This window comes from Lissotriton vulgaris, chromosome 8 (genome assembly GCF_964263255.1).
Source record: "Lissotriton vulgaris chromosome 8, aLisVul1.2, whole genome shotgun sequence".
Classification (NCBI taxonomy): Eukaryota; Metazoa; Chordata; class Amphibia; order Caudata; family Salamandridae; genus Lissotriton; species Lissotriton vulgaris.
This window is the reverse complement of record NC_141696.1, coordinates 1,073,598,760-1,073,612,782: the sequence shown is the minus strand read 5'-3', so window position 1 is coordinate 1,073,612,782 and position 14,023 is coordinate 1,073,598,760.

Below are 14,023 nucleotides of genomic sequence, written 5' to 3'. Positions count from 1 at the left end.
TCATCCTCCTTGACCTCTCCGCAGCCTTCGACACAGTCTGTCATAGCACCCTGCTACAACGCCTCAGAAACATCGGAATCCAAGGAAAAGCACTGGAATGGATCACCTCATTCCTTACCGGAAGAACTCAGAGAGCCCGCCTTCCACCATTCAAATCAGAGGCCACTGAAGTCATTTGCGGCGTGCCACAAGGATCTTCACTCAGCCCCACCCTCTTCAACGTATACATGAGCCCCCTCGCGACCATCGCACGCCAACACAACCTCAACATCATCTCCTACGCTGATGACACTCAACTGATCCTCTCACTCACCAAAGACCCGAACACCGCCAAAACCAACCTACATGAAGGAATGAAAGAAGTAGCCGAGTGGATGAAGCACAGCCGTCTGAAACTGAACTCAGACAAAACAGAAGTCCTTAGCTTAGGTACCTCCCCCTCCGCCTGGGATGACTCTTGGTGGCCAGAGGCCCTTGGAAAAGCACCCATCCCGACGGACCACGCACGGAACTTGGGCGTCATCCTGGACTCCTCACTCTCGATGAACAGACAAGTCAACGCCGTTTCATCATCTTGCTTCAACATTCTTCGCATGCTCAAAAAACATTTCGCTGGATTCCCACCGAAACTAGAAAAACGGTCACCCACGCACTAATCACGAGCTGCCTGGACTACGGAAACACCCTTTACGCCGGTACCACCGCAAAAAATCAGAAAAAACTCCAACGCATCCAGAACGCATCAGCCAGACTCATACTAGACATCCCTCGTAAAGACCACATCTCTAGTCACCTGAAAAACCTCCACTGGCTCCCCGTTAATAAGAGGATAACATTCCGCCTCCTAACCCACGCTCACAAAGCACTTTACGAACTTGGACCACAATGCCTCAACACACGACTTTCCTTCTACACCCCCTCCCGCCAGCTACGCTCCTCCAACCAAGCCCTTGCTGTTGTACCTCGCATCAACAAAACCACCATGGGAGGAAGATCCTTCTCCTACCTAGCAGCCAAAACCTGGAACTCACTTCCCACTCACCTTCGCCTCACACAAAACCACCCAGCATTCAGAAAGCAACTTAAAACTTGGATTTTCGACCAATAATTCCCCACCCTTCTTCAAGCGCCTTGAGACCCTCTGGGTATGTAGCGCGCTATATGAATTTTCTGACTTGACTTGACTTGACTTGACTTGAATTATTAAAGTATTCCGTCCTCCTAATCTGTTCATGTTCTGGGAGTGTATGAAACCGATGTGGGGAGGCAGTGGTAGGGAAAGACAAGGAAAGAGAAGTTGGAACAGGTGCTTGCTGTATAGTGTAAACAACCCAACTTACACACGCCAATAAAATGCATGAACATATTAAAATAACAAAGGTTATGCCACATGGACTAACCAATAATTTCCTACATTTACTTTTCATTTTTACATTTTGATCATTGCTTTCCACTTTAGTATCCATACTCTAAAGCGTTGTTCACGGCAATCTTCCTAGATCACTTAGCTGTGATTATAAGCCATCCTATGACACTGCAAGTCCTGCAGACCTACTGTCACTACTCAGGTCACAGCTTAAGACTCCTACAGTGACCCTGCAACTTGATGGATAGTGGAAAAGAAAATGTCTCTCATACAAAACGTAATCAGAAAAAGGAAAAAGAAAAATTCAATTGTCTTTTGTTAGTCTGGGTCTAAAATTGTACCGAGTCTTATTAGGGATTGTTTGTTCTTGAAACAAAATGTCTGGATTCGCTGTGTTCAGTCGCAGATGTGGTGGTACAGCTTCTTGCAACACGTCGTCGTCTTCTTTCTCTTGAGTTCGTTTGATCCAGGCGTGAACTACTAAAAGGTACAAATCGAGGGACCCTTTCGCCTTTACAGTCGTTTATACCCTTGCGAACCCACTGGTCAAAAGGTAGAGGCAAAGGTACCCTCTTACAGTGCACGCCATGGACCCAGTTCTTTTTCCAGACGACCTTTACTGCTGTACGTGTTGTTAACAAAACTTGCCGAGGTGGGCCCCAACGAGGTTCCAGATTCTTTTTCCGCTGGAAATTCTTCAGACAGACCCGGTCACCGGGTTGGATGGAGTGACCTGGATCCGCACAGGCCTCCGGCAGAGCGTTTTGAACCTGTTGATGAGGAACACATAATTTAGTGGTAAGATCATGCAAGTAATCAATCAAGATTGGGTATGGGATATCAGAATACTTTTTAGGTCGAAGGACTCCCCAGACATTGGCTGGGCACCCAAAAACGACCTCATATGGTCTGAGTCCTAACGAAGAATGCACAGTAGTTCTCGTGGATAAAAGTGCCAAAGGTAAGGCATCAGGCCAAGCAAGACCCGCGCTGGCCTGAATCTTTGCCAATTTAAGCGTGAGAGTGCCATTATAGCACTCTACCAATCCTGCTGACTGAGGGTGGTTTGCCGCATGGAATTTCTGCCGAATACCAAGACCTGTACACACTTTCTGCATGATTTGGCCTACAAATTCACTTCCATTGTCACTCCAGACAATGTGCGGCAAACCGACCCTCGGGAAAAACTCCTTCAAAAGGACTTTGGCAGTAGACAAAGCAGTATTGTCCTTTAGGGGGTAGGCCTCTATCCATCTGGAAAAGGCACACACCACCACCAGAACATACTTGAGGTTATTACAACGATCCATATGAATGTAATCAATTTGTAATACCTCGAAAGGGTACGTAGGGGGAGCAAAATGACCTGCTGGAGTTGGGGTTCCTTTTCCTGGATTATGCATTAAACAAACAATATTTTCAAAGAGGGGAGAAGGTGAGAGAGGCGAGTTTCCCACTCAAGGAGAGAGTGGTAGGTCCAGCTAGGTGTTCGCCCAAATTGGTACGAAACACAAGAGGTACTCGGCTGTTCCTAAATGGGGTGAAGGTTTTGTATTGGTGACAAACTTGTGTCATGGATGAACGCATGGGTATCCAATATGTTGGATATAATGGCCTCACACACCCTTGCCGGTGTCATGCTTCATCATTGGCAATGACTACAGGTAGTACATAGGCATCTAGTAACAGCCAACGCTAATGCTCTGACAATTCCGTCCAACACCCTGGCGCGTCCAACATTCCCGTACTTTCTTTCCACTTACTCAATTCCCTCTCAGTAGCCTCTTCTTGAATCGTTCTCACACTTTCTATTGTATCCTCACACATTCCTCCCTCTCTGACCCATCTTGCAGGGCCTGCAACACACATGGGACTCGTAGCATCTCTCGCTGTTTCTTTCGCTACCTTATCTGCAAAAGCATTCCCATGACCCACATCATCAGTAATCTTCTTATGAGCACTACACTTGACTATTGCTATTTGGGTAGGCAAAGCAAGTGATTCGAGAAGGTCAGTCACCAACTGACCATGCTGTATCACACCGCTTGATGTGTATATGGCTAGCCAAGAGCGTCAGCTCATATCCAGACATGCGAGCACTCGTGAGGTGTTGTGTTTTCGTTCTATTCAAAAGAGTATCCACTGCATGTGGTACCATAACAACAAGAGTGTTATCTAGTACCAATCCAGCAGATTGGCGAATAGAGATCGCTGCCGCTGCTGTAGCTCTGAGACAACTAGGCAATGCCTTGGCTAGTGGATCCAACGTAGCCGAAAAATAGGCAAATGGCCGTTGTTTGTCTCCAAATTGTTGTGTTAAAACTGACAAAGCAGAACCCTCTCTTTCGTGAACATAGAGTGTGAAAGGCTTACTGTAATCTTGAGTACCTAACACAGGGGCAGAACGCAAGGCAGTACGTAAGTCAGGAAAACTCTTCTGACATTCATCAGTCCAAGGAAGAGGTTGGGGTGTACCTTTCAACGTGAGTGCCAACAGAGGTTTAGCCAACAAAGAAAAATTCGGAATCCACTGTCTACAATAAGAGGTAATGCCCAGAAAGGCACGCTCCTCTCTTTGTGTGGATGGCACAGACATTTGTGCAATTGCTTGAATTCGTTCTGGGGTAAATCGTCTTCCCTCCTTCGACAAGAGATGACCCAAATAGGTAATCTCTCTGCGGAAATATTGCAACTTAGAGGGGGACACCTTCAATGCAGTTCAGACAAATGTTGTAACAGTGAAAGTGTGGCTCAATGGTTAGAGCGGCAGACCTTGATGCAGAGCGCTGGTCAGGGACCAGGGTTCGATTCCCGCCTCGGCGGGATCGGGCTTAAATTCCTCTGACCGGATATGCTCGCCTCAGTGCCGAATCTAAGCATGGGCCCCACGCTGCAACTCTGGGCAATAGCTTGCTTAGTCTCCACAACGGCCCCCGATACACAAGGGATGCCTGGTTTCACCATGGGATGCCCAGGAGTGGACACCTCACAAGGAAAAGCCAGGAGGGGTTATTTGTGGTAGGAGTACAAGCGCCGGATGCTTACGGGTTACTGTTCACGCTATACAAATACAACACATTTGCATTTACATTTACATCCTTACAAACATCCTCTGAATGAGCAGCAACTAACAAATCGTCCACATACTGAATAAGAGAGGAACCTGGGGGAAAAATGAAAGCGTCAAGCTGAGATTTCAAAGCCTGACTGCAAATGGAGGGACTCTCACAATAGCTTTGAGGTGCACGTTTGAATCGGAAACTTCGGCCTCCAAGAGAGAAGCCAAAAATATCCCTACTTTCCTCAGCAATAGGAATGCTAAAGAAAGCATTTTTGAGATCAATAACCGAGAACCATGCCGCTGAAGCGGGTATCATAGTGAGCAAGGCAGTGATATCTGGGACAAAAGGAAACTGGGGGACAACAATCTTGTTGACCTCCCAAAGATCAATCACAAAGCGATAAACAGGAGGCTGAGAAAGATCAGTGCGTTTAAGAACAGGTAGAACAGGACTGTTGCAAACATTACCTCTCGTCTCTTCAACCACACCCTTCTGAACCAGATCATAGATAATAGCCAACCAAGCTTGTTCACCATCATTGGAAATCTTATACTGGGGAATAGGGGGCAGTTTAATAGTAGGCTTAATAGTAACCACGTAAAAATGTAAATTGATACTTGTATAGCGCACTACTCACCCGCAAAGGTCTCAAGGCGCTTGTACGAATACCGCTGTGGAACCCATCCTGGCTTTCCCTGTGAGGCGTCCACTCCTGGGCACCCCCAAGGTGGAGGCCAGGCATCCTTAGCATTGTGAGGGCCGTTGTGGAGATTAAGCAAGCTATTGCCCAGAGTTGCAGAGTGGGACTCCATGATTGGAATAGGCACCGAGGCGAGAATGATCAGGCCCGTGGAATTTTTGAGCCCAAGACCCGCCGAGGCGGGGAATTGAACCCTGGTCCCGGGCTAGACCTCTGCATCAGGGTCTGCCACTCTAATCATTGAGCCACACTTCTCCAAGGTAAGGTGGAATCAGGATGGGACCAACATCATTCGGACCCGTAGCCCAAAGCGTAGCAGGAAGAGACTGCAATTCAGGCGGGAATCGATCTCTAGATAAATACATAGGAGAAACCAATTTCTCACCCAAGGTAAGATGCACACCAGAAGGGGAACAATACAACGTTGCATGAAGACGTTTCAACAAGCCCAAACCCAACAAGTTCTCTCTGCAACCAGCCATCAAAATAAGCGGAGCTTCCAAATCGTAAGGACCAATCGAAAGAGGCAAAGGACAAGAAACTGGATTAGCAACTGGGGCGCCAGAAAATCCTACAGAAACGTTCGTTAGGCCAGACAAAGGTGCCCCAGGCAGTTTGGAGTGAATGATAGAACTTCTCATTGCACCAGTATCCAAAAGAAATGGCTCTGAAACACCTAATGCAACAACTTCAACATAAGGCCCATTCTGATCCACTGGAATTGATACGACTCCCTTGCTTTGTCCACGGCTGTCCTAGCTAGTGTGAAAATCCTGATTCTCACTTTCAACACAATAGTCGTCATTGTAATATTTTGCAGACTGAGTATTCTGCCGGTCAAAATAATTCATAGAATTCTGAGGGGGAAAGGAACGCTGTCCCTGAGACAACGCACCTCGCCCTCTACCCCTGGGTGCTGATTGAAAAACACCAGGACCTCGTGGCCCTGGGAATCCACCATTACGCTGCAATACAACCAGACAGCTATTCTTAAAATGGCCTTCCTCTTTACAATAGGCACATTGATTAGGACCAAGCAAAGGTTGCGGAGCAAAATGTTCAGGTTTCTGTAACAACCCCTCAAGCTGGGGAGGCTGTTGAAACTGGCGCTGAGCAGAACAAGGAGGATAAGCCTGTTGCAAAAGAACCTTTGTTTTTAATTCTTTAGTCTTCTTCTCGATCTTATCTTTCTCTTCTTTATCCCTATTCTCATAATACTGAGCAGTGGCTAATATCTGTGCAGACGAAGAAACAGCCCATGAACTTTCGGAGTCTTTTAATTTATGCGATAATTCAGGAAGTAAATTAAATATAAATTTATCCACAAATAATCGCTGTTCACTTTTAGTACTCATTTCCTGACCACTGTGATCGATAAACCTCTCCTCAAAACGAGTAAAGAAATCGGAGACACTCTCATCTTTCTTCTGCTTACACGCAGCTAACTCATCCCAGTTAACGCGTAAGGCAGGTATCATCGTCTTCCTTAAAGCAATGATTCTACCAGGCAATTGTGTAATCAAATCATCTGGCTTAGCACCGCCCACTTGTGCTGAATCTGCGGCACCAATAGCGGCCCAATTACCACCTAAAGCTTGATCATGGACTTCCCTACGAATCCGGGCCCACAATGCTTGTGGTACTACATTCCCCATCAGCATGTCAATATCGGCCAAATTCACGATACACGCATCAACAGTCTGGGACAGCTCCTTATAATACCCAGCAGGATTTTTACGAGGGTCTGGTAGAGACTGTTTGAGCACCAAAACTTCAGATCGTTTCCAGGGGACGTGTACCCATATACGCTGGAAATGAGCAGGGATAGCCTGAACAGCACCCGCTTGTGGAACCTCTTTTCTCCATACTGGAGGCACTCTTCTCATAGGGTACTGTTTCATTTTCTGTCTAACTGCAGGATCAGGTTCAAAAATAGTCTGAGAGGAGAATAAAGACCTGAATGTGACAAGTGTCTTTACAGCGTCCTCAACTTCGGAACCCACAATAAGTCCTTTATCAAACCTATCCTGTATATCTTACAGACCCTGAGGAGCTAAATCCAACTCCATACTCTCCCATCCTTTGACAAGAGCATCACACATGACATTAAAAACCTATCTCTGCGCGGGCGCGTTCCACTGGAGAAAGGTATTCATAATATCAGGTACACTATACAGTGGACCACTCATGATCCATTTGTGAGCAAGAGAGTCCAATGCAACTCGTTCGGCAGAATCTGGAATTTCACTACGAGATTGACTTCGAGAGAAAGCAGGAGTCTTATTAAAAGGCCCAAAAAGAGGAGAGAAAAGACCAGAAACAGTATCGACCAACCGATTACGAGTCGGGGAAGAGGCAGACAGTAAAACTGGAGAAGCAGTATTAAGCAAAGGACTAGCCGTCACAAGAGGGACCGAAGGTGAAGGGGACTGAGGTACAGAAGTTGGTGGCAAAGGAGGTGCAGGTTGTAATGCAGGAAGGGGCAATTGCGGAGGAGCCGGACCAGCTGGCTGAACAACAGGTTGCTGGACAGGCGGCAACAATACAGGTGCATTAGCTCCTGGTACATAAGGCGGAGGCAATCTTAACAAATGGGACATTAAGGGATCTTCGTCAAGATCTTTTTTTTTTTTAATTAACTTTATACTTTATTGCACATTCAAGTTTAACACAGCTCTTATCGCCTACAACCCGGAGGCCGGCAGCAATCCAACTTGTCACTTCATTCCAGGTAGGGCAAATCTTACACAGCCTGCATGCCAGCATCCCGGAGGCCTGGCGGCAAATCGGGTGATGGTGGGACAAGTAAGAATATAAAGCATACAATGGGGGCACATTAAGGAACCCCGCTACCCCCTTGTGTGTACATGAGGAGGGAACCATCTCCCGCCCGTGCTATCGCTTGCCATGCATTACATCCGACCTCCTTGGCTGAATGGCCAGAAATAGTGCAGCTTCAGAAATATTGCAACCTACCCACCCCCCAAACTACCCCCCCACCCCAACGGCCTCCCCCCAACCAAACGTGTGCCTGCTAACCTAGTGTGTGCTACCTACTCGTACAACGCCTGTGCCTCGGGGGAGCAACTACTGCAGCCCAAATAACTACAATTGTCAGGGTTGGGGTAGGACCCCAGAGCGACATATCCCCCCACCTCGAAGTATAACTTGAGTCTCGACAAGTAGTCCCTCCCGCTGCGTACCACCAGACAGTCCGTGTCCAGAGTCAGGGCCATACACCGGGGCGTCCCTAAACGTCCGCAGCATCGCACCCCAGATGATCCGCCACCCCGTCTAGAGTTCTCTCTTCACCTGCATTCCCAAGGTCAGATCCCGAGTCTGAGCAATCTCGAGCGTCCAGATAGGCCCTGTACAGACCCCAGAAATTCTTGGGGCGGTTTCTGGGAGGAAGCAGTTCGCTGTATGTCTCCGACTGTGTACAGCAGTATAGTAAGTCCGTCTCCCATCTACTTTTCGTCGGTAATGGCCCCCTCATCCAACATACCGCCACCGCACGTTTGGTAGTCAACAGGGCTAAGTCGGCCAGTCTCCGCAACGCCACTGGTAGTGGTTTGGAGTAACCCAACAGCGCCATGGCTGGGTCGGGCTGTACGTCCGTCGCTAGAATCCAGCTCAGTTCAGAAAATACCTCCGTCCAGAATCTTTGTATTCCTGGGCAGGACCACGCCAGGTGCAGGAAGTCCGCACTCGGGTGATGACAGCGTTCGCACTCCGCAGAGCCTCTCAGACCGTACCTATGCAGTCTCTCCGGGGTGTAATATACACGCTGCAAGTACTTAAAGTGAATGAGCCTGTGCCTGCTATTCAAAGATATTTTTCTGGTCCTTATGCAACAATAATTCCACATCTCGTCGGTGATCTGCGTCTGGAGATCCACCTGCCAAGCCGCTCTCGCCCCTGACTGTTGCCCACACCTGTGGCGGTCCCCCATTTTTTAAAGTCTGGACACTAGTTTACTCGAGGCCGGGTTCTTAATAACATAGGTGAGCTCCGGCACCTCTGGGGGCTCAGCCAGCTCCGGACCAAGCAGCTCCAGCAGAGCACTGCGTACCCTGTGGTACTGGAAGCTATGAAGCAGCGACTTCCCTGGCAGAGATTGCAAGACCTGTGGGAGAGTTTTCATCGTACCGTCAAGGAACAGATCCCCAGCTTGGTAATGCCTAGCTCCATCAGAGCCTTCACGACCCCTCTTTCTGCCAGAGGGGGTATCCACACAGCCCACTCCAGAGACATGAGTGGAGAGTACAGTCTCTCACTGTTTTGCATTCTAAGCAATTCATGCCATGCATGATTCGTAGCCTTGATGGAGTCGAGCACCCCAGTACTACGGTCCACCGGGTGACAAATCGTGGCAGGGAGCGGGGTCGGTCCGCAAACAGCCGTTCCAACTTTACATGCGGTATATCGGGAGTACCATGAATCCACGTGTGTAGATGAGATGCCTGGGCAATGCGGTAATACTGTTTGAGGTCTGGGGCGCCCAGATCTCCCTGCTCGTAGGGAAGGGTCAGAATCTTCCACTGGACTCTGGGCTGTTTACCACTCCACGCCAATCTGATCAGGACCTGCGTGAGGCGTTGAAAGAATGACCCAGACAGGACCACCGGTAAGTAATTAAAAAGAAACAAGAATCGAGGGAGCACTACCATTTTCATAATCGCAATTCTCCCCATCAGCGACAGTGGCAGCCTACACCAGACCTCTACATCATCCACCAGCTTACTGTAAGCCCTACCATAGTTCTCATGGACCAATAACTCAGGGTCGGTGTGCAGACGAATCCCCAAGTACCGTATGGAGCCCGTAGACCATTGTAATGGGTACTCCGCAACAAATGGGACAGTCAACGGTAGTGCAACCGATTTATCCCAGTTCACGCGTAGCCCTGATAATGCCCCAAATCTCACCACCTCCCACAACACTGACGCAAGATTGGTTTCCGGTTCTCTAACATATAGCAAGGTATCATCCGCATATGTGGATATACCAATCTTGTACGTGGGGAAGCTAATCGCTTCGTGTTCGTGGTATTCTCTAATCGCACACACCAGTGATTCTGCCACCAGTGCGTATAGCAGTGGAGACAGAGGGCAACCCTGTCTCATGCCTCTACTTCTAGCAATGGGGTCAGTGACGATGTTCCCCAGTTTCAGGCGAGCAGAAGGCTTATAATAGAGTGCACCTAACATCTGGAGGAAAGGCTCCCCTAACCCATACTTCTTCAGCACCCTCAGCATAAAGGGCCATTCCACAGAGTCGAAGGCCTTCTCCATGTCCAGAAATATCGCAACATCTTTGTTGTCTTGTTTCACGTGTTGCATGGTGCCCAGGACCGTGCGGAGGTTATAAGTCAGGTTCCTTGCAGGAACGAACCCCGCCTGTTCCGGAGCAACCATCTCCGGGACAATTATATCCAATCTCGCAGCCAGCACTTTCGTGTACAGTTTGGCGTCCACATTCAAGAGTGAAAGCGGTCTGTATGAGCTGCATTCCCTGGGGGACTTCCCTGGCTTCAGAATAGTAATAAGAAGGGCTTCTCTCATAGATTTCGACATGCTGCCCTGTTGACATATTTCATCGAAAAGGGACATAAGATGGGGAACAAGAGTTTCCTTGAAAGCCTTGTAAAAGTCTACTGTAAGCCCATCCGCGCCCGGGGCGCTGCCTGATCTCATACTCTCCAGGGCCTCCAGGATCTCGTCTCGCTGTATAGGCATCATCAAGAATTCCCTTTGGAAATTTTCCAGGAAGGGCATTTTAATATAACTAAGGTAGTCATCAATCTCCTCCTCCAGATGCTCAGACCGGGATCTATAAAGCATAGTATAATAGTCCTTAAATTCTGCAATGATGTCAGCCTCCTCAGTGACCACCTCTCCAGCGGATGTAACTAGCTCCTCTACCACAAGCCTGGGTCTACTACCGCGCATCAGTCTGGCCAATAACGAACCTGGGCGATCTCGTTCCCCATATGTCCGCGCAGTGGCGTACTTCCCCATATGTTTAACCTCCCTGTCAGCCTCCTCATTGAATTCTGTGACCAGTTTTTTAATCTGTTCTTCTGTGGCTGTATCCGACGTGCGCCTGTGGAGCCCCTCCAAGGCAGCTAATTGCGTCTCTAGGTTTTTGAGTCTGTGCCTGATGGATTTGAGTACCCCAGAATGCTTTGCCATCGTCATTCCCCTAATGTAAACCTTAAAGGCGTCCCACACTGTATGAAAACTATCTACTGACCCCAACTTAGTGTCAAAAAAGGACTCTATGTCTTCCGCGAGCTCCCCCCTGAACGCCTCGTCTAGGAGGGAATAGGGCGGGAACCTCCAGGTGAACGGTGGAATCTTCCTACCTATCGCAGCAAGGAGCAGAACCAGGGGCGAATGGTCGGACAGCGTGCGTGGGAGAATTGTACAATTTTTAACCAAGTTCAGTAAGGTGGAGGACACAAACCAGTAGTCAATTCTCGTATGTATGTTGTAGTAAGCCGAGTAATGAGTGAACCCCCCCGGCCATGGTGTCTGTGCCGCCATAAGTCTACCATGTCTAACTTGATGAGTTCCGAGTGCATAAGAACGGCAGCTGCCGCTGGGCTGCGAGCTGAGCCAGCCGATCGGTCTAGATCCGGGTGCATCACAAAGTTAAAATCCCTACCCCATACCGTTCTGGAATCTAGATATGTCCTGCATGTGTCAGCAAGGGCCGTGTAAAAAGCAGGGTCGTCATAGTTGGGACCGTAAACATTTACCACAATTAAATCATGTCCCTTGCCTGTGCATCGTGTGACAGTGTATCTACCCTCCAGGTCCACATGTAAAGGTGCTAACATTAATTGCGAGCGGGGGTTCACCCACGTCACCACCCCCCTAGAGTGGGTAGTGAAACCAGCTGCAACACAATTGCCCTCCAGCCCTCTCGCAGATAACATCTTACTAGCAAGGGGGAGGTATGTTTCTTGCAAGAGAGCCACATCTATTCTGTGTCTGTGTAGGTAACTCATCACTTTTCTAAGCTTGCGATAGTCATTGAGACCCCGCACATTCCGGGTTAACACCCTCAGTAGATCAGGATGTCCGTCCCCAGTTAGACCCTCATTGTCCTCCATCTAGCTTCAGCACAAACGGGTAGTACACCACAGGATCACTCAAACCCCCAAGCAATACAGGCAGTATCAAAGCAGTGGCAACCAATAGCACAGCACCAATCTCTGCAGACCCCTGAACCAGAACTTCCCATTGTTCCCAGACAACACCCCCAGCCGCATCCATTTCACAGTCATCCTCCCCCCGCCCACAGCCGACCACCCCCAACCTGGTCAGACAGCGACCCATCACCCCTTCCAACCCCCCCTGAAAAAATCCCCCAACTGAGAAAAACCCTTAATCAGCTCTATCCAGAGCTCTAGTGCCGAAAGCGCAGGGGCAGTCGTTGCCAGCCAAAATCATTTATCTATCAGTTCAAAACTGCAATGCCAAAGCAACCTAGCGCCCGCCCCTTCCGTGCTTTTAGTGCCAACATGAGTTCCACAGTCAAGAACAGCACGATTCCACCCCCCCCCTCCCCGTCTCGTGGCTCAACGCGCATCACAAGGCTACCTGCAACCCGCAGTAGAGAGCCAACCAAACATATCCCTTAGTCGAATGGCCACAGCCTATATTGGGAAACAACCCCTGGCATCCCACGTCATAGAAGAAAATCGGAAAGTTCTCACCCAGCAGGGTAACTCCAGGGCATCAACATGGCTCCACCGTACAGGAGCAGACTCCGCTCAGCCACCATGCAGTTCAAAACAATGTCAAAGTCCGAGCTAGCCCAGGGGGGGACGTGACCCAATCAGCACAAAGGTCCATCCGAAGCAAAACAGCCATCCAGCGATCATTCCTGTTCGTCCAATTGCGATGAGGCGTTGCCGTTGTCTCGGTCGCTCCTCGGGCTATTCCTGCGCTCCCTGGACCATTGCTTCAGAGACTTTTGTAGCTCCCGGGGATCAGTGAAAAAATGGGAATGCCCTTGCCTGTTTACATCATGGCATAATCCAACCCAAGTTCTCGCAGCTGCTTTTTGTATGGAGCGAATTGCCTCCTTTCCTCCTGCACTTTTGCGGTAAAATCCGGATAGAGAGAGATATCCATTCCCTCATATTGCAGTTTGCCTTTGTCTCTGGCTAAACGTAGTGCCGTGTCTCTGTCCCTATAATTAAGAAGCTTCGCAATTATAGGTCGCGGGTTTGCACCCGGTTTTGGCCTGGGCCCTAGTGTGCGGTGGGCCCTTTCCACTATAAACATTGGGGAGAACACCTCGTCACCAAGCAGGATTTTCAATAGTTTCTCCACGAACAGCTCCATCTTGCCAGTTTGCGTGGTCTCCGCCACGCCCGTGATGCGAATGTTGGATCTTGCCTCCAAATCCTCCGACTTGTCTTGGATCACCTGTAGGAGTCTGCCAAACTGCTTGCGGTCTTTGTCCCACTCCGACTGTGCCTCCTCCGCTTCCGTCAGCCGCCTCTCTGCCATGTCGAGCCGCTCGGCATGTTTGTCCACACGTTCCGACATGCGGTCCATTCGGTATGTTAAGGCGTCAATTTTAGTACCAATGGATGCAATGCTGTCTTGTAGCCCTTTTTCCATTGAGATCAATAAGTCTCGGATATCCACTCCCGTCGAAGCGTTGGAGGCAGCCCCCCGCGGGGACGTATCCACGACTGGTACCTCTGTCCCCTTGGTGCGTCGCTGCTCGAAGGACAGCTTGGGCTGCGTTTTTTCGTTCTTGCCCATTGTGGCCCTGCTGGACATCGAAAGGTCACTTCCCGCAAGATCACAAGGCCAGTTTGAGCAGGCCAGTGACGTCTCAGAAAATGGCGTGTGACGCAAGCACCGAGTC